Source organism: Macrotis lagotis, chromosome X (assembly GCF_037893015.1).
Source record: "Macrotis lagotis isolate mMagLag1 chromosome X, bilby.v1.9.chrom.fasta, whole genome shotgun sequence".
NCBI lineage: Eukaryota > Metazoa > Chordata > Mammalia > Peramelemorphia > Peramelidae > Macrotis > Macrotis lagotis.
This window is the reverse complement of record NC_133666.1, coordinates 476,420,552-476,440,202: the sequence shown is the minus strand read 5'-3', so window position 1 is coordinate 476,440,202 and position 19,651 is coordinate 476,420,552. Positions and strand designations below refer to the sequence as shown.

The 19,651-nt window shown below is 33.6% G+C and overlaps 1 pseudogene; it reads left to right on the top strand.

Annotated features, from left to right (window-relative positions):
* The first annotated feature begins 17,592 nt into the window (after positions 1–17,592).
* LOC141499275 (stathmin-3 pseudogene) lies at positions 17,593–18,206 on the top strand (annotated as a pseudogene).
* Positions 18,207–19,651: the final 1,445 nt, after the last annotated feature.

Here is a 19,651-nt window from a genome sequence, read left to right as displayed (position 1 = left end):
ATCATAGTATTGTCATTTTGGTCTTCTTCAAAAGAAGGAGAAGAATTAACTTTACTCATATTCTCTAAGCACAATCTCTTCAGCACTATTAAACCCTTTAACTATTCTAAAAGAAATACTGTTCTCAATAGTTACAACTGTTATCTTCCCTTTTAGAGTTGTATGCAGTTTAATGTTTTTGACTAATGTTTTGTTTTCACCATTCTATTTACTTTTCTTTTGCATCTGCTGAGTTTGTATTTGTAGATTGAATTCTCTGCTCAGTTCCGGCCTTTTGATCAGGAAATTTTGGAAGTCTTTTGTTACATTGAACATCCATCTTTTCCACTGATAGAATACGCTGAATTGTTCAGGGTAGTAAATTCTTTGTTGTAATACAAAATATCCTTGGTTGCCTTTCAAAATACTGCATTCCAGACTCTGATTCTTCTGTGTTGAAACTGCTAAATCCTGTGAAAGTCTGATTTTGCTTCCTTTGTAATTAAACTGCTTATTTTTGGTTATCTGCAGTACTTTCTCCTTTATTTGAGAATTCTGGAATTTGGCTATGATAGTCCTAGAATTTTTTATTCTGGGGTTCCCTTTCCAGAGGAATTCTTTGTATTCATGCAATGGTTATTTTATCTTCTTCATGTAGCAGATTTGGACAGATTTCCTTTATAATTTGCTAAAATATATTTTCCAGACACGTTTTTTGATATGGGCTGTCTGTATCTATTAACCAGTTTGTTTGTTTTTCCTAAAAGGTATTTTATGCTTTCTTCAATTTTCTCCTGGCTTCTTACTTTGTTTTATCGAATCTTGGTGTCTCATAGATTTATTGGTTTCTATTTCCAATTCTAATTTTTAGTATTTATTTTCTTCAGTTATTTTTGAGTTTCCTTTCCCAGTTGATTAATTTTACTTTCTGCTGAGTTGCATTCCTTTTCTACTTGGTCAATTTGAGTTTTAGGTGAATTAGTTTTCCAGATGGTTGATTTTATTTTCTGATGAGTTACATTCCTTTTCCAGTTAGTTATTTTTATTTTTATAGGAGTTGATTTCTTTAGTCAATTTTTCATAATTTTCTTTTAAGCTCTCATTTTTTTCCCCATTTTTCTTCTTCCTCTCTTCTTTGGTTTTTCAATTTATTTTTTCTTTATGTTGTTCTATAAAGTTTTGAATTTGAGTTCAATTCATAGAGTCCTTTAAGACTTCCCATGTAGGAAATTTTTCACTGCTTTCTTCTTCTGAGGTGGCATGTTTAGATTCTCTACATGCTAGCTTTCTATGCTTTTTTCACTGCTTTAGTTGTTTTGCTCATTTTCATTATTTGAGCTCTGGTCCTAGCGTCTAGCAATTATAGATTCAAGCCTTTTGTAAAAACTTGGGCTTTGAGATCTTATTCCTATCTTATCACTTACCAGGTTGTTGTTTACGCAGAGGTTTGTTCCTTCCTTTATATCCAGGCTCTGCCTTTGTAGTGGTTTGTTCCTAACCAAGTCCCAAAGTGTTTTCAGGGTTGACTTTGTTTGAGTTTGGAACCCTCCCTACTAGCTTGCTATCTAGCTTCTGGGACATGAGCTGCCAAGATCTGGACTGCACTGTGGCTAAAAGACTCCAGCTGGCTTTCCTGCTCCCTTGCCAAACTGGGCTTTATTTCCCCTTTCCTCCCAAAGAAGCAGACCTTCACTGAACATCCTCCATGATGTCTACAGTTGAAAACTTGTTTCAGCTTTGTCTTTTTTTGGAGGGATCTGTAACTTTAATGTCTGTGTAGAGGCTTCATTTGATGTTATGGAAGGATAAACTGGGAGTATGCTAACTTCATATTGCAAGCTGACTCCCAGTTCTTACTTATTTTTACTCACTTTTTAGCAAGCTTTCTAGGATTCTTGATATGTACCATCATGTAATTTTCAGTTTGTTTACTTATTACCTCTTCTAATTCCTTCAATTTCTTTATCTTCTAATATATAACTGGGGCCAGCTAGATGGGGCCAGTGGAAGAAGTCCTGACCCTGGAGGAGGATGGGAGTTCATATCCAACCTCAGATATTTGATACTTACTAGCTGTGTGATGTTGGATAAATCAAATAACCCTGATTGCCTCACAACAGGGGCCATCTCCATTGTCCTTATTCATATCTAGCCACTGGATCCAGATGTCTCTGGAGGATAAAGTATGACTGGTTATACAGCACAGCATTCCCTCACTCAAATCCAATCCATGTGCATCATGAGCATCACCTAAGTTTCCAATTTTCAGTCAACACAAAAATGACTGTTAGAAATATTTTTGCTCAAACAGGTTCTTTTGCCTTTTTTCCATCTTTTTGGAGATAAAGTCCCAGTAGTGGTATTGCCGAATCAAAAGTTATACATAGTTTTATAACCCAATTGATCTCTAGGATGAGAATGGTTAGATTAGTTAACAACTCCATCAACAATTCATTAGTGTTCCAGTTTTTCCAATTACTTTTGAAAATTTGTTACTTTTTTTTCAAAATAACCTCTCTGATAGAGGTGAAGTGATACTTTCCAATTGTTTTAATATGCAGTTCTCTAATTAATAATGATATAGAACATTTTCTCAGACCTATAAATATATTTGATTAAGCCACCTGAAAACTGCCTGTTCATATCATTTCACCATTTATCACTTGGAGAATCACTTTTATTCTTACAAAATTGAATCAATTTTCTATATATTTGAAAAATGAGAGTTCTATTTCAAGTACTTCCTTTAATTTTTTTTTCTAGCTTCATTTTTTCTTTCTATTCATGGCTGCATTAGTTTTCTTTTGCAAAAACTATTGAGTTAATATAATAAAAATTATCATTTTGCATCCTGTATCACTCTCTTTCTCCTATTTGATCATAAATTCTTCCCTTATCTTTAAGTTTACCAATTAAATGATTCTATGTTCCTCTAATTTACATATGGTATTACCCTTTATGTCTAATTCATAAGTAAGAAGTTGGTTAAACATAATTCATACTCTTTTCCAGTTTTCCTAGCAGTTTTTTGTGAAATAGATCATCTTTAAAAGCTTGAGTCCTTGGGTATATATAGCACTAGATTACTATGGCTTTTTTTTGTGTAAAGTTTACATAACTTATTTTGTTGAGCTATCATTTTATATCTTAATTAGTACCAGATTATTTTGATGATTATCACTTAAAAATGTAGCTTGAAATCTGACATTGCTGCCTTCACATTTTTTTTCTTCAAATGTATTTTGTTATTATTTTCTGTTTGCTGTTATTATTTTAGTAGTTTGATTGGTATGGCACAGAATAAGTAAATTAATAGAATTGACAATTTTAATCTATTTGTTCAACTTACTCATGAACAATTAATATTTTTCCAAGTCATTTAGATCTGACATTATTTGTGTGAAAAAGTGTTTTGTATATTTGTTAGTGGGTGTTTTGGTAAGAAGATTTGCAAGTATTTTGTACTTATTTATGGTTATTTATTTTGTAGAAAAGCTTAATCTAGACACAACTCAAATAAGTTGAAGTGAAGAAGTGTTTAATGAACAGATAATGTCATACTTTAGAAACATTTTGAAATATGGACATAACTGAGTTTCTCATTTCTATTTATTTAGAGAAACTCCCTTCATCTGAGTCACCAACAGTGTTCAGTGAAATCTAGAGACTGAGAATTTGCCTGAAATGATCTTGGATGACTCCTCTTCTATAAATCCTTTTCTCCTCCTCCTCTTCCTCCTCGACTTCCTGCTTCTCCTTCTTTTCTACCATTTGGCAAATTTTGCTTTTAAGATGTTATTTTTCATCTGTGTGTGTGTGTGTGTGTGTGTGTGTGTGTGTGTGGTATATATATATATATATATATATATATATATATATATATATATATATATATATATATATTTTCTTACCAAGCTATGGAATCTTCATAATATTTTGTATCATTCTCATTTATTTTCCTAGGATTTCCTCTACCTCTTTTATTTCATTTGAAAAATTCTTCTTAGGGGGTGGCTAGGGGCTGTAGTGGATCAAGCACAGGCCCTGGAGTCAGGAGTACCTGTGTTCAAATCTGGTCTCAGACATTTAAAAATACCTAGCTGTGTGGCCTTGGGCAAGCCACTTAACCCTGTTTGCCTTGCAAAAACCTAAAAAAAAAGAAAGAAAGAAAAAAGAAAATTTCTTCTTGACCTTTTCCAGAACATCTTGTTGAGCCTGTGTCAAATTAACACTTTTCTTTGAGTCATTGAAATAGTTTTCTTCTTCAGAGTTTGTATCTTGTAATAAAGATCAGGTTCACTTTTGTTTGGTTGTTGCTCTTTTTAGACCATTTTTTTTTACTTTTAACTTATACTATTTCTGACTCTGCCCCCAGAGTAGAGGGGAACACTCTTTTTTGTTTTAGGTTTATTTGTTTAATTGTATTCAGAGTTAGTTCATGGGTGATATAAGTATTTTGTTCTTCTAAGCTGGTATGAAGTAAGCAGAGATGTGATCTCTATTCTCCTAATCTCTTCTCTGATCTTTACCCAGAAAGTGAATTTTTCCTACTATAAACATAAATGCAAACTTTCTTTTGTCCCTAGAACTGTGACTAGGTCCCTGCTCCCTTGTCAACACAGGTGCTACTGCTCCTTGCTACCTTGGAACTGACATTAGGGCTTCTATTCCATTGTGAGCAACAAGAACTCTTCTCTGCCCTGGTTCAGTGACAGGAGCTATAAGTACTATCATCCCTTCCAGTTCTGCAAATGTGTCTCGAGATTATGCTCTGCTGCAGGTGCAATCACCAGTGCCTATTTCTTCCTTGGAACTGAGACTATTGCCCCTGTTCCCTAGTGAGTCACCATAAGCACTCTTCTCCATTAGAGCTCCTGCATTCTTGCCACTAAAAGAACTAGTTCTCCCCCTAAAACATTTTATCTTCCAAGAGTCTAATTGGTTGTTTCAGGATCATATGTTTCTGTATCATTTCATAGACTAAGTGAATTCATTTGCATTTTCTTTAGAGTGGAAAAATAATCCATTCCATAACTAATATACATGGAACTGTTTTTTGGAATTGCACATGGACAATGCAACAGGTTCCTAAAATCACAGTCAGCAAAAGATCCCTATAGTCTCGTTTTTACCAGTTATCTGATCCCCTTACTGCCTCTAGGCTAAACTCCTGAAGCTTCTGTTGTTTCTATTGCAACCACCTTTAAGTATACAGCTAATATTGTTTCATTGTGACCTACACTGCTTTTCAGACTCATCTACTAAACTAAAATGATACTTCTCTTGATGGAATTTTAAGTTCTCTTGGGCTGGAAAATTATTTCATCATGAACTTTTGTTGGTTCTTCCACTCCAGAATTTGATTTCAGATAATATTTTAATCTGCTATTAAGGGGATTTTGAGGAAATTCAGCTGAGCTTCTGCCATTTCTTCCCCACTCACTAATTTTATTTCAAAAAATATATCTCATTGGGTTTCCAGGAAGAAGGAAGAAGTCTTACAAAGTGTGAAGAAGCATATACTTCAGTGGGTGAAGAATATTTCTCTAATGTCCGTAAAGAATGTTTATCTTTCAGGAATAGTCTAATTGGATGTTTCAGGAGTGTGTTTCTGTATTATTTCATAGGCTAATTTTGTATTTTCTTAAGAGTGGAAAAATCATCCTCTCTTATATAATCCATAATTCCATGAGCAATAATCATAGAAAACATTGTGTACCTGTGAGGTAGATGAGAACCCTGCTTCTTAAGTTTGGAATAACCTTGAGAAGAATTATAACTAAGATTAATTTTCAAGACTGAACTTCAGTAAAACTGTAGAATGAAATGACTAAACTGAACAAGGAAAATGAGAGCATCAATTCCAATTTACTAAGCTCTCTCTCTCTCTCTCTCTCTCTCTCTCCCTCTACCTTATAGCCCCCTCAACTTGGAGAGTTTATTTGCTTTGCTTTGTATGTTTCTAGTACATCATCATCTTTATGTATTCTCTGATTTTTGTTTCCTCTTGACTTGGATAAATGAACTCATTTTATTTTTATAATATATATTTTATGATGGAAATTGCCTTAAGAAGGAAGTCAAGCCTTGACTATATAGCTTGGAGCATTCCTTCCCCATTAATGTATAGTGATCAGCAGCACAAATTAAACCTAACTTCCCTAGACTAACAATATTTAGGGCAGCAAATAGATATAATTTTAGCTTAGTCCACTTTTTTAGGATGGGAAAAGAGAGAGAAGAATCTGTGTAGTCTATTCATTCTTCCTTAGAGCTAAATCTAGACAGACACATGTGGACATGCATAATGTACATAGGCAACACACATGTACCCTTACAGCTATAAATTTGAATTGCTATTTTGAATTCCTTGGAAAGTTAAAATATTTATTTTTTTATATTTCTCATTGAAAAATGTAGGAATGGATTTAGTCTGAGATCTCCCATTTTAAATAATCTCATGATTCTATATATGTAAATTTGTGAACTTGTTGAGAGATTCAGAACTGCATTCTTTTAGTGCTAATTGGCAAGTAGAAAAGATCCTACTTAAAAGAAAATTAACTTGCAAGGATATCCTTGTTCAAGCTTCTCAGAAGATACTGTCCTGAATGATTATTTGGAAAATGTAATGCTGAGGTGAAATGTCAAATACCAATTTAGCAGTCCTATACATGGATTCATGTTGCAATACTAAAGTCTCAGCTTTACAGAAAAATATATGATTAGTTACAAGTTTTTAAGTATCCTAGATTAAGGTTGTTTTTGCTTTTTCAATCGGTTTTGGTGAGAATTTTGCTTCTGAAGCACTTTTGTGTGGAGGAAGTGAATACCTAAATCATATTTTACACTGAGGACTTAATAACACTACATTGAGTATAATCTAGATTAGAAAAAAAGCCAAAGCTAAAAACAACTTTTATCTAGAGTGCCAGAGTGTGTTTATAGCTAGAAGTAGAAGAAAAAAGATCCCCAAAATGATCCCCATATAATTATACTAAACTCAATTATGAAATTGGTGAATACAGAGCAATAGGGTTCAATTTAGAAGAGAGGGAGAGAGAGACAGAGAGACAGAGGCAGATGGAGACAGAGACAGAGGCAGAGATAGAGAGAATGAAAGAGCACAGTGTCAAACCTACTTGATCCCAGCAGCAGGGTAATTGTTAGGTTATCTCATGCCTCTATACCAATTTTTACCTTAAAATGTTTTTAATTTATTATAGACAATCCTTTGGAGTTAGTAGTAACTAATTTTAGTAAAGTGATTTCAGTTGAATTAGGATCTCACCTTTCTTCAAGAATTGGGATTTTTTCAGGGTAAATGTCTTTTTAACCTAGAAATTTTGCAAATATTAAAAAAATCACACAATTTACTTCTAAATGCTTTGATATTGAGTAAAAAAATAAGAATTTAAATTTATGCATTTTCCATTTAAGAGCCTTGAAAGTGTTCCCTTGTTCTTATATACATGAGAGAAATTCAACTATATTTGCATCTTCCTCTTCAAATCTTAAAAAAATATATACTTTATTAATCTCACACCCCTAAATCTTCAAAACATTTTAATAACTTTGTCCCTTTCTCGTGAATGAAATATGAGGATGCTGCTTGCTTCTGTCATTCTAACTGTCTTCTGCATTAATTTTCTCAGCTTTGAAACAAATATCTCTTTTAATGTAACAAAACCATCATAATAATAATAGAAAATGCAATACAGTGCTTCTAGTCATCTTTTAGCTATGTTAAATAAAATTTACTTTGAAGCATACATTGTAACTAGCATAAATGAATTTGAAAAATATTCCTCAATTTCCAATAGGAAAGGAAAAAGCAATATAACTTGCCTTTGAAGTGCAAGCAATTTGCATATGTAAATTGCTGAGTATACATACAACTTCCCTTTGCTTTAATTTCATTAATATGTAGTAAATAAAGTATTTTCATATAGATAACTTTTGCAATTGCAATACAAATTTGGGTTACTCTCATGTAACACCCCCCCAATTTGATTGATTGATTTTTTTCTGCTTGTTGGGGTTCTATGTTATTATTTCACAACCTTTTAACTACCATAAACAAGTCTGAAGTCCTTATTGTCATTTGTTCATAGACTTAACCCTCTCCCTTTGTCCTGTTTAAAAAATCCTTTGTTAGAACTTCAACACATGTTTCCATTTCCTATGTTCTACTTCATTAGATGAATTTTAGTGGTTCCCTCTTACTCCCAGGGACATGGTTAACATCCTCACTTGCAATGTGAAATATCAGTCTCTGAGTTTTCTTGGACTTCATAATCTCTTTCAGGCATTCTCTTTAATCTTAACATCATCTTTAAATATCTTTCCCACTAGAATATCTACTAGTGGAGTGAATCAAAAATTTTCATAATAGTCACCTTCTACAGAGCATTATCCTGGGTGCTGGAAGAGAAAGATATAAAGATAGATATATCTAAGTATATGAATAGATATTTACATAAAGATAGATATGTATATCTATTTCTATAACGATATCTGTCTATCAGATATGATTCCCACTCCTGATATTATTACTCTGTCCCTTTCTTGACATTCTTTGTCATTGAAGTTCTGTGTTTCCTTCAAGAATCTTTGTACATACATATGACATCAGAAATCTTTTTTCTTCTTTCTCTCTTTTTTATTATTTTATTTTCTCCAATTATAAGAAAAAAACATTTTTAACATTTGATTTTAGAACTTTGAGTTCCAAATTCTTCCTCTTCTTCCCTTCCTACTCTCTTCACATTGAGAAGGCAAGCAATTTGACAGAGGCTATACATGTGTAGTCAAGAAAAACATTGCCATATTAGTCCTGTAATGGAAGAAAACACATATCACAAAAAAAAATCTTTAAGGAAAATGAAGTAAAAAAAGACATGCCTCAATCTGAATTCAGACACCATCGTTCTTTGTCTGAGAATGGATAGTCTTTTTCATATTTAGTGCATCTGAATTTTCCTGGATTGCTACATTGCTGAGAAAAGTCACAGTTGCTCATCTGATAACATTGCTAATACTTTGTAAATAGAATATTTCACTTTACATAATCTCATGCAAGAATCTCCAGATTCCTTTGAGAGCATTTTGCTCATCATTTCCTTTTTTTATGTTTTTCTTGAGTCTTGTATTTGCAAGTACAATTTTCTATTCATACTGGTCCTTTCATCAAGAATGCTTGCAAGTTCTCTATTTCATTGAATGTATATTTCCCCCTCAAAGATTATACTCATTTTTGCTGAATAGGTGATTCTTAATTGTAATAGCAGTCCCTTTGATCTTTGAAATATCATATTCTAAGCCCTAAAATCCTTTAATATTGCTAATACAGTTATCCTAAAAGGACTTCACACTACTAGAATTGTTTCTTTCTGGCTTCTTACAATATTTTCTCTTTGACCTTGGAGCTCTGGAATTTATCTATTATTTTTTTGGAATTTTCTTTTGGGATCCCTTTCAGTAAGTGATCATTGGATTGCTTCAGTTTCTATTTTGCTGTGTTATTCTAGAATAAGAGGGAAGTTTTCCTTGATAATTTCTTGAAAGATGAGGCATTCTTTTGGTTTTGTTTTATCATTAGCATCCATTTATTCAATTCTGCTTTTTTTAAGGAGGTTTTTCCCCCTTCAGTTATTTTTGCACCTCTTTTCTTGACTTTAATTCTTTGGTAAAATTGATCTCTGCTTCCAGGGGAAGGATGCACTGCCCCAACCTCTAAGGGAGTTTTGGAGATATTTTCAGAGATCTAATAAGTTTTCCATCCTTTCAATGTAGTCTTATCTAACAAGAGATGTGTTTTACTACCCTCTTGGTCTATACTCTGGTTTGTGAGTGACCACAGTCCTCTTTTCAGTCCCAAAACTGTGGGAAAGGTCCCTGATCAACTGTGGCTACAATCTCTGATGTCTTAGCTCTTCTTTTTGTCCTGGGACTGCTACCCAGAAGTGTGATCCAGATCTGAATATGGCAAAGCAACAGAATCCTGCCCCTAGTGCAAACAGAGAATGTTGTCCTCTCCTTCTGACCAGTTGTTCAACCTCCTTACCATCTGTGGCTTGAGATCACCATTATTGCTTTTGGTGATTCAGTGGCTCCTTTGGCCTACTCCTAGTTTGCTGGGGTGTGTTGGTTCGTCTTTTTCCTAGGCATGCTCTGAAATATGTTCTACTCTACAGTCATCCCAGTGTGACACACCTTTTATGACAACCTTTTGTGGTTTATATGTCTCAAAAATTTTTTTTATGGAATTATTGGAGGTATTTTGGAAAGAGTTAAGATGAGTTGTTGTCTTTTCTCAGTCTTCTAAGTTCCAATCCCCAGGAAGATTTCTTTATGGATAAAAAATTGCTTATAAGAAACACCTAACACTCCTTTTATTTCTTTTTATCCACAACTACATACCAAAACAAATTTCAACATTTATTTCCAAAATCATGAATTCCAAATTCTCTCCTTTCCTCCCACCCCACTCCCCTTCATTGAGAAAGCATTACTTGGTGTAGGCTAAGAAAGTGAGACAGGAAATACATTACCACAATAATCATGTTGTAAAAGTAAACATAATTCCCTCTTCCCAGAAAAAAAGAAATCTCGGGAAGAATGAAGTGGACTAAAAAGTATGATTCAGTGTATATTTAGACTCCATCAACTTGGCCTTTGGTATAGTTAGTAATCTTTATCATTACTACTTGTGAGTCCTCTTGGGTCACAGCATTGCTGAGAAAAGGAAAGTCATTCACAGCTGGTCATCCTGCAATATTGCTTTTACTTTGTAGAAGACACATTTCCCATTGCAACTGCTGTATAAGTTTTTAACTTAGACTAACCCGTTCATCATTTCCCATAACAAGAATAACATTTCATCTCAATTACATACCACAATTTCTTCCACCATTCCCCAACCACTGGACATTCCCTCCAATATCTAGCTCCCTAAAACCAGGAAAAAGGCACTATAAATATCCCTATACTTATAGGTTCTTTCTTCCCAAAATTCATCTCTTCTGTAATATAGACTTAGCAGTGGCACTGCTAGGTCAATAGGTAGTTATGGTTGTTTCAATATTTTATTTCTATAGTCACTATTGCTAGCTGCATTTCCCTCTAAACTATTTCCCCTAACCCCATTCATTTTGTTCTCTCTCTTATTTCATCCTGACCTTTCCTAAAAGTATATTGTATCTGACTACTGTCTCCCATGATCTTCTCTTCCTTCTATCACTTATGCTGCCCCTCCCCTTTTTGCTTCCATCACTTTACCCTCTATTATTCTCTAGATTAACATAGATTTCTATACCCAATTGAGGATGTATATTATTCCATCAATGAGTTAATTCCAGTGAGAGTAAGGCTCATTCACTCCCGCCCCACCTTCCCTCCTTCCACTCCATTACAAAAGCTTTTTCTTGCTTCTTTAATGTAAAATAACATATCCCATTCTATCTCTCCTTTCCCTTTCTCCCAGTACATTCTTCCCCCCCCATTAAATATATCTTTTAAAGATATTATGCCTTCAAATTCAACTCCTATCTATGACTTGCATATATATAAATATACAAATATATATATATATACATATATACATATATATGTATATTCCTAGTAACTGCCTAAATAAATGAGAAAGTTCATATGAGCCATCTGCATCATCTTCCCATGCAAGAATATAAGCAGTTCAAGATCATTCAGCTTCTAATGGTTTATCTTTCCTGTTTACCTTTTTTATGGTTCATTTGAATCTTGTTATTTGAAGATCAAATTTTCTGTTGAGCTCTGGTTGTTTCAACAGGAAAGTTTGAAGTTTCCTATTTTATTGAATGTGTATCTTTTCCTCTGTAAGAATATGTTCAGGTTTTCTGGGTAGTTGATTTTCCATTGTATTCCAAGCTCTTTGACTTTTTTTGAATATATTCCAAGCCCTAGGAGTCCTTAATGTAGAAGCTGCTAAATCTTGTGCTATCTTGACTTTAACTCTTTGATATTTGAATTGTTTCATTCTGACTCCTTGAAATATTTTCTCCTTGTCTTGGGAGTTTTGAAATTTAGCTATAATATTCCTTGCAGTTTTCATTTTGAGATTTCTTCCAGAAGGCGATCAGGAATTCTTTCAATTTATATTGTAGCCTCCACTTCTGGGATATCAAGGCAATTTTCTTGAATAATTTCTTGAAAAATAATGTCTAGGTTCTTTTTGGGGGGTCTTTCAGGCAATGCAATGATTTTTAAATTATTTCTCCTGGGTATGTTTTCCAGGCCAGTTGTTTTTCGAGTGAGATATTTTGTATTTTTTTCTAGTTTTTCATTCTTTTGGTTTTTCTTTGTCTTGCTTTCTCACCAACCATTAGCTTCTCTTAGATCTATTCTACATTTGAAGGAATTATTTTCTTCACAGAACTTTTGTATCTCCTTTTCCATTTGGTCTATTCTGCTTTTAAAGGCTTTCTTCCCTTCACTGATATTTTTTTTACTGCTTTTTCCATTTGACCTAAGAAGGTTTTTAAGATGTTTTGCTCTTCAGTAATTTTTTTTAATCTCACCAAGCCACTGACTCAATTTTCATGATTTTCCTGCATAACTCTCATTTCTCTCCTCAATTATTCCTCAACCTCCTTATTTGATTCTCAAAATCTTTTTTAGAGTTCTTCCAAAATCTTAGACAAATTCATATTTTTCTTGAAGTTTTTGGAGGCAGAAGCTTTGACTTTGTTCTATTCTGAGTATGTATTTTGATTCTACATAGGACAAAAATAATTGTCTATGGTCTTATTTTTTCTTCTGTTATTTGCTCATTTCCCCAGCCCACAACTTGATTTTTACTCATTGGTAAGGTGAAGCTCTACTTCCAAGATGGAGAATGCATTTTCCCAAGCACTGTCCCACTGTCTTTTTTTTAAATATTTTATTTATTTATTTTTTCAATTACATGAAAGATTTTTTTGCGTTTTTTTTTTTTTGTCAATTTTTGTGTTTGTATTTTTTGCAAGGCAAATGGGGCTAAGTGACTTCCCCAAGGTCACATAGCTCAGTAATTTTTAAGGGTCTGAGGACAGATTTGAACTCAGGTACTCCTGACTCCAGGACTGGTGTTCTATCCACTATACCACCTAAATGACCCAATTTTTCCTTTTAAATTATATTTCAATATATTTTATTTCTCTCATTGCCTAATCACTCAATTTTGAAAATGAAGGTGAAAGAAAATGAACGTGACTGTTGCTAATAATTTGCTTCATTCAGTCTTTTTGTGACATCTGCCACTCTAGAATTTGATTAGAATCAGTATTTAAACAAATTTGCAGTGGTTGGGGAAGAGTTTGTAGGACTCTCTATCTTTACTCTGCCATCTTGCTTCTATCACCCTCCCCACCAAAACTTTTCTCATGAAAGCATGAAAACTAAAGATTATATGCATAATATATATCTATATCTGAATCTATATCATCAAATATATTTTTACATTATCTATATTTTTTAAATTGATATCTATAGTCATCTGTTATCTATCTATCTATCATTCATCCAACCATTTATCCATTTATCTATCTGACTTGGATAATCTACCTAAACTATCATGTCTGTTTTATCTTTCATTTATCTCCCTGAAATAAATTAACGTGAATTAATATGGCCTCTGATATATATATATATATATATATATATATATATATATATATATGTATGTATATGTATATTTGCCTTTTGCAATGCAATGAGGTTAAGTGACTTGCCCCAAGGTCACACAGGTAGGTAATTATTGAATTTCTGAGCTCAGATTTGAACTCAAGTCCTCCTGGAATCAGGGCTGCTGCTCTATCCACTGCACTACCTAGCTGCTGCTTAAAATGTATTTTCACAAAGTACTGTGTGTTTTACATAATAAGCATTTAGTGGTCAGGGACTATATAGATATTTTATTGATTTGGCCAGTTTCTTTACTATTTACTGATGATAAAAAGTTACTTCTTTAAGCATACAATGACTTCTAATGTCATTTGGCTATAGAATAAATTGTACTCTGTAAGACTTTCTCTTTAAAATAATTATCTTTTTGTGGAATCTGGGAAAATATAAGAAGAGTATATATATATATATATATATATGTATATATATATATATATTCTCCTAAGTATTTTGTTTTTTTCTTTATATAACACCTATAATTTCATACTATAGATAATTTCTGTTCTGAAAATTTCACTTACAAATGCAGACCAATGTATAATACACAACTTAAAATCTTAGAGATTTGTCAGAAACATTTAAGCATAAAGTTTTTTCCCCCCTGGACCACAATTAACAGTGTAACAGAGGCATGATCCATAAACAAATCTTCAAAGTTCAAAGTCAGATCTCTTTCCATTATATCCTGCATCTTCTAAACTTTATTTCTCTAGGTTGTCCAAATAACAAACTCCTAGTAAATTGGAATGGACCAAACAACTGTCAAGAAAATGACCTCATGATCCAACTCTAAATATTTAAAAAAGTCAAAAGAGTTAAAAAGTAAAAAAATTTAAGTTGTCACATGACAAAAATGATTGTTAAAGAAAGCAGATAAAAAGAATCAATTTCAATATCATTAAACTATCTGAGCACCAAAAATGGAAAAAAGAAAAAAAGTCTAGACATCTATTTAAAGAAATTTGAAAAGAAATCTGCTCAGAGCTCTTAGAATCAGAGGAAAATAGAAATATCAAAACAAATCGTCATCTGTTAAAAGAAATACTCAAATGAAAACTTTACAAAACATCATAGCCAAGGTTGATATCAAAGAATCAATAGTACAAGAATTCTGAAAGAATTTACTTCTTCAGTAAACCTTGTTTTAAATAGGTACTAAGTACACAATTGGAATGAAACATGATTGAACAACCACCTCCAAAAAAAAAAAAAGGAGCAGAAGACTTGAAATGCAACATTCCAAAATGCAAAACAAGTGGGATTTCAGTCAAGAATAACACCCAATAAAGTTGAGTTTAGTGCTATAGAAGAATGAAATATTTTATTATGATAGAGCAAATCCAAGAACTCCTGATGTAAACATTAGCAGTGTAAAGGAACTTTGAAGTTCAGACATAGAAGTAAATAGAAACAGAAAAGTAAAAAATGAATGGAAAATGACAAAGAACTAAAAAATAATTAACATTGCATCTGATATGTGGAAATAGTACATGTGTCCCCTCAGGAAACTATCATCATTGAGGGTTATAGAGGGAGTTCAATTAGGTAAGGTCTGAAAGTGATTCTATGATATCTTAATGATTGTTGGAAAGGAATTGAAGGAGAGGAGAATGCAGCACAGTAGGAAAGGAGAGAAAATAAGGGAAGGTTAAAAACAATTATCTTACATTATCAGAGTGCACAAATGTAGAAAGATGAGCAGCTAGAACTTGAACCTCACTGTAACATAACATGATAGAGGGAATAATGTACATACACTTGCAGAATTGAATATACAAATATGTTCCACTCAAGGGAAATAAGCGACAAATGAGAGAAGAAAGGAAGGAGAATTTGAAGGAGGTTAGATTAATAGAGGTATTATTTTCTAAATGAAACAGACTCTTTGTTTTTGCTTAATCATGTCCAGTCCTTTGTTGATATTTTTATGATTCAATTTGTTTGAATATAATAGGTGAAACTCTTTAAAAGCCTGCAATTTCAGAACTATTGTTGATGGGGAAAGTTTTAATGATTTTTTGAATGGCTCACTGGAAAGTAAATGTCAATGACATGATTTAAAAAAAAATTCACTGTGACCAATTAAATCATCTTCTTACCCTCCCAAACCTACTTTACACAAGAAAAACTATACCCATTACATTCATGTAAGTTGAATGAAAATAAATTTTCATGTTTAGCATGTTAAAAATATAATTTTTCTCATTATGGGCCTTGAGTCCTTCACCTCTCTGTCTGAGGTTGAGTAGCATGTTGCATACAGTCCTCTCGAATCAGGGATGATCATGAAACTGATAAGAGATCAAGACAATACTATTTCAACAAATTTATGTACCATAACTTTCAAATAACCCCTAATTTATGGTCATTCTCTCAGAGTCCATCTATAAAATAAGCAAAATAATCCTAAATCATTTTCTTTGAATTCCGCCCTTGATTATGTCTACATTATCAGATAACAGATTCTTTTCACAAAATCCTAGACCTCTCTACTCTCATGGGCAAACTTTTCAATAATAAACTATTTTTAATAGGAAATTAAAAAATATTTATTTATTTTTTCCATCCATATATACATGCACATTTTTAAGTTACAAAATTTTCTTCCACCCTCCCTTCCCACCCCTCCCATTAGCAGTGAACATTGTACACACATATTTTTATTTTATTTTGGTTTTTTTAAAGTTTTTGCAATGCAATGTGGTTAAGTGGCTTGCCCAAGGCCACACAGCTAGGTAATTATTAAGTGTCTGAGGTCGGATTTGAACTCAGGGACTCCTGACTCTAGGGTCAGTGCTCTATCCACTGTGCCACCTACCTGCCCCCATACATATTTTTTAAAGAAAGATTTTGTTTATTTTGAGTTTTACAATATTCCCCCCATTCTTGCTTTCCTTCCCCTGTCCACCACAGAAGGCATTCTGTTATTCATTACATTGGTTCCATGTTGTACATTGATGTTAGTTGAATGTGTTGACAGAGAGATCATATCATTAAGGAAGAAATATAAAATACAAGATAGTAAAATTACACAATAATATAACTTTTTTCCTAATTCATGCATAATTTTTGATAAGCATGTTTACAGATTAGGTATTTTCAGTATGAGGAATTAGTATTAAGGGAAAAGATACATGAGAGTTTATTTATATAAAGTATTCATCAGATTCTGTTTTGTTTTGTTTTGATTTTCTTTCTTTGGATGGGTATAGCATTGTCCATAGACAGTATAATATGTTTGCCCTAGCTCACTGAACTGCTGAGAGGAGATGCTTCCAACAAGATAGATCATCTCATAGTGTTTTTGTTATTATGTACATTGTTTTCTTGGTTTTGCTCTTTTTGCTCAGAACCAGATCCTGTAAGTCATTCCATGCATCTCTAGAGTCCTACCATTTATTTTTCCTTATATAATAATATTCCATAGTATTCATGTACCATAATTTGTTTGACCATTCCTCAATTGATGGGCATGCTATTAATACATTATTATTATGTTTTAATGCAAATTTCAGTGCTTCTGTGTTTCTATGAAATTTGTACAGATTTCATTCATCTTACATTAGAAAAGATGAAAGTTGGGTTATAGGCAAGAATGTACTGGAATGCTCTCTTATTGTCTGGTGAGAACTAATTGCTACTGGCTTCAAAAGGAACATTTGCTCCTTCAAAATCAGCAAATCAGAATTTGATTTACTGAATGTCCACATAGCTCTTTCTCTCCTCCCTCTGGATGGATGCAGCCCCTAGAGCTGAGTCACTGGCTCATTCTCTGCTTTTTTGCCACAGCATTGCAGAGTTGAGCCTTCAACAAGCAACTTACCATCTCTGCAGGCACCTGCATCTTGGGCCTCCACAGTTTTCCCTTCTGCCCCATTGGCTTTCAGAGCCTGAATGCCCAGCACTGTAGCTAGCACCTTTTCTGCATACAAGGCAAAAATGAAGGAATTGTATGTGCTTTTACTGATTTGCTCCTGCTTCTATTCCCAGCCACATTCACCCACCATTTACCAATATGGAGACATAGAAGTGAAGCAACTGGACAAGAGAATATCTGCTCAGATCTATGAGGTGATCTTGAAGTCACCTTCAGATCTATCCCCAGAGAGTCCTATCTTTTTCTCCCCAACAAAGAAGAAGGACATTTATCTGGAAGAACCGCAGAAGAGGCTGGAGGCTGCTGAGGAGAGAAGGAAGACTCAGGGGGCACATGTGCTGAAGTAGCTAGCTGAGAAGCAGGAGTATGAGTGAGAGGTTCTACATAAGGCCCTAGAAGAGAACAACAACTTCATTCATCTGACTGAAGAGAAACTTAGCTACAATGTGGAGCTCAGTAAGGAGTTTCCTAAGGCAGATCTGGCTGCCTTGAGGGAGCAAATTTGGCAGAAGGAACTTCATGCTGCCGAAGTCTGCATGAACAAGGAGCACTGGGCGGGGATCTCTGGTTAATGGGCTTTTCTATATGCTTAGCATGTGATTCCTTATATAATACAAAACAAAACAAAAATCATTTTTATTTTGTTTGACTTAGATGTAACTATGTTTCTTCACCACCCTCCCCCTTATCTTCTGCCTACTCCTATGCTAATTCCCTAATTTATGATTCTCTTAGAAGGATTCTTATCTATCCTGTCCTTGTGGAGGGCCTTGCTGGACTTGGAGGACTCTAAACAGAGTAACCACTAGTTCTGACAAGTCAACGCACTTGATTCCTTCTTGGAATCTTTCTTAAACTTATGTAAAAATGGAGACATCAATAAATTCAGCCAACAGTGTCATAAATGAAATTAAAAATATATAGTGAAATCCATTTTTCCTTAGGAGATGGTTATAAAACATTATCCAGTTCTGGGCAGAGCCATGAGAGTGGAGAGAAGCTAAGAAACTCCCCAGAGCTTTTCCAAGCATCCTCTCAAATAATTTTAAATTAAGCCTCTAAACAGACTGTAAAATGGCAGAATCCACAAAATACATAGTAAAATAGCATTTCTGATCAAGATATCAAGGAGGGACTTCAGAAAAGATCTGCTTCACTTGGATGAAAGGGAGGGCAGACTAGCAAAGGTGGGGAAACTGGGAAGCTTGAGGAAGACTCTTTGGCCACATGCAGATCAGTAATCAAGGTGGGCTAGTGAAACAGCAGTTAGGGCCCCAGTCTCAGAGTGGAAAGCATCCTGCAAGGCTCAGAACACTGATGAAACATGCAGGACTGGGTTGGCTACCATAGTGCAAGGATCAAACTATGAGCACTGTAGTGCAGAAAGCCAGAAACCAAACCTATGGACCTTAACGGAAAAAGCTTGGATCTATGCCCTGTGCCCTAGGAAGAGAGCCAAACTTTTAAAATTAGAAAAAAAGGAGCCCTAACCATAGTAATCTACTATGGTAAAAGAAAAGATCAAAATACTATCTCAGAAGAGAAAATTAGAGGCAAAATGCATACATGTGAAGCCTCAAAGTAGATTATAAAAGTCTCAAATCCAAAAATTCCAAAATTCATTTAAAAGACTCAAAAAGTGTTTTTAAAAACCAAATAATACTTATAATAGAGGTTGGAAAAATTTAGTAAATGGGAGTTGTTCAAGAGACTTATGAAAAATTAGAAAAAGAAAGACAAAAATGACTGAAGAAAGCAGTAGAATAGGGCAAATAGAAACAGAAAATTCATTTAAAATTAGAAATGGCCAACTGGAAAGTAGATACAACAACTAAATGAAAAAAAAAAAACAAATCCCCAAAATTAGAATTTGGCAAATGGAAATTAATGACTCCATGAGACATCAAGAATCTATCAAACAAAACCAAATAGAAGAAAATATATACTTCTTAGGGAAAATGAGTAACCTGAAAATAGATCAAGAAGCACTAATTACCAACTTAATTGTCTACCTGAAAACCATGATTAAAAAAGAGCCAGGGCAATATCTTTCAGGAAATTATCAAGAAAAATGCCCTAATATCATAGAACATG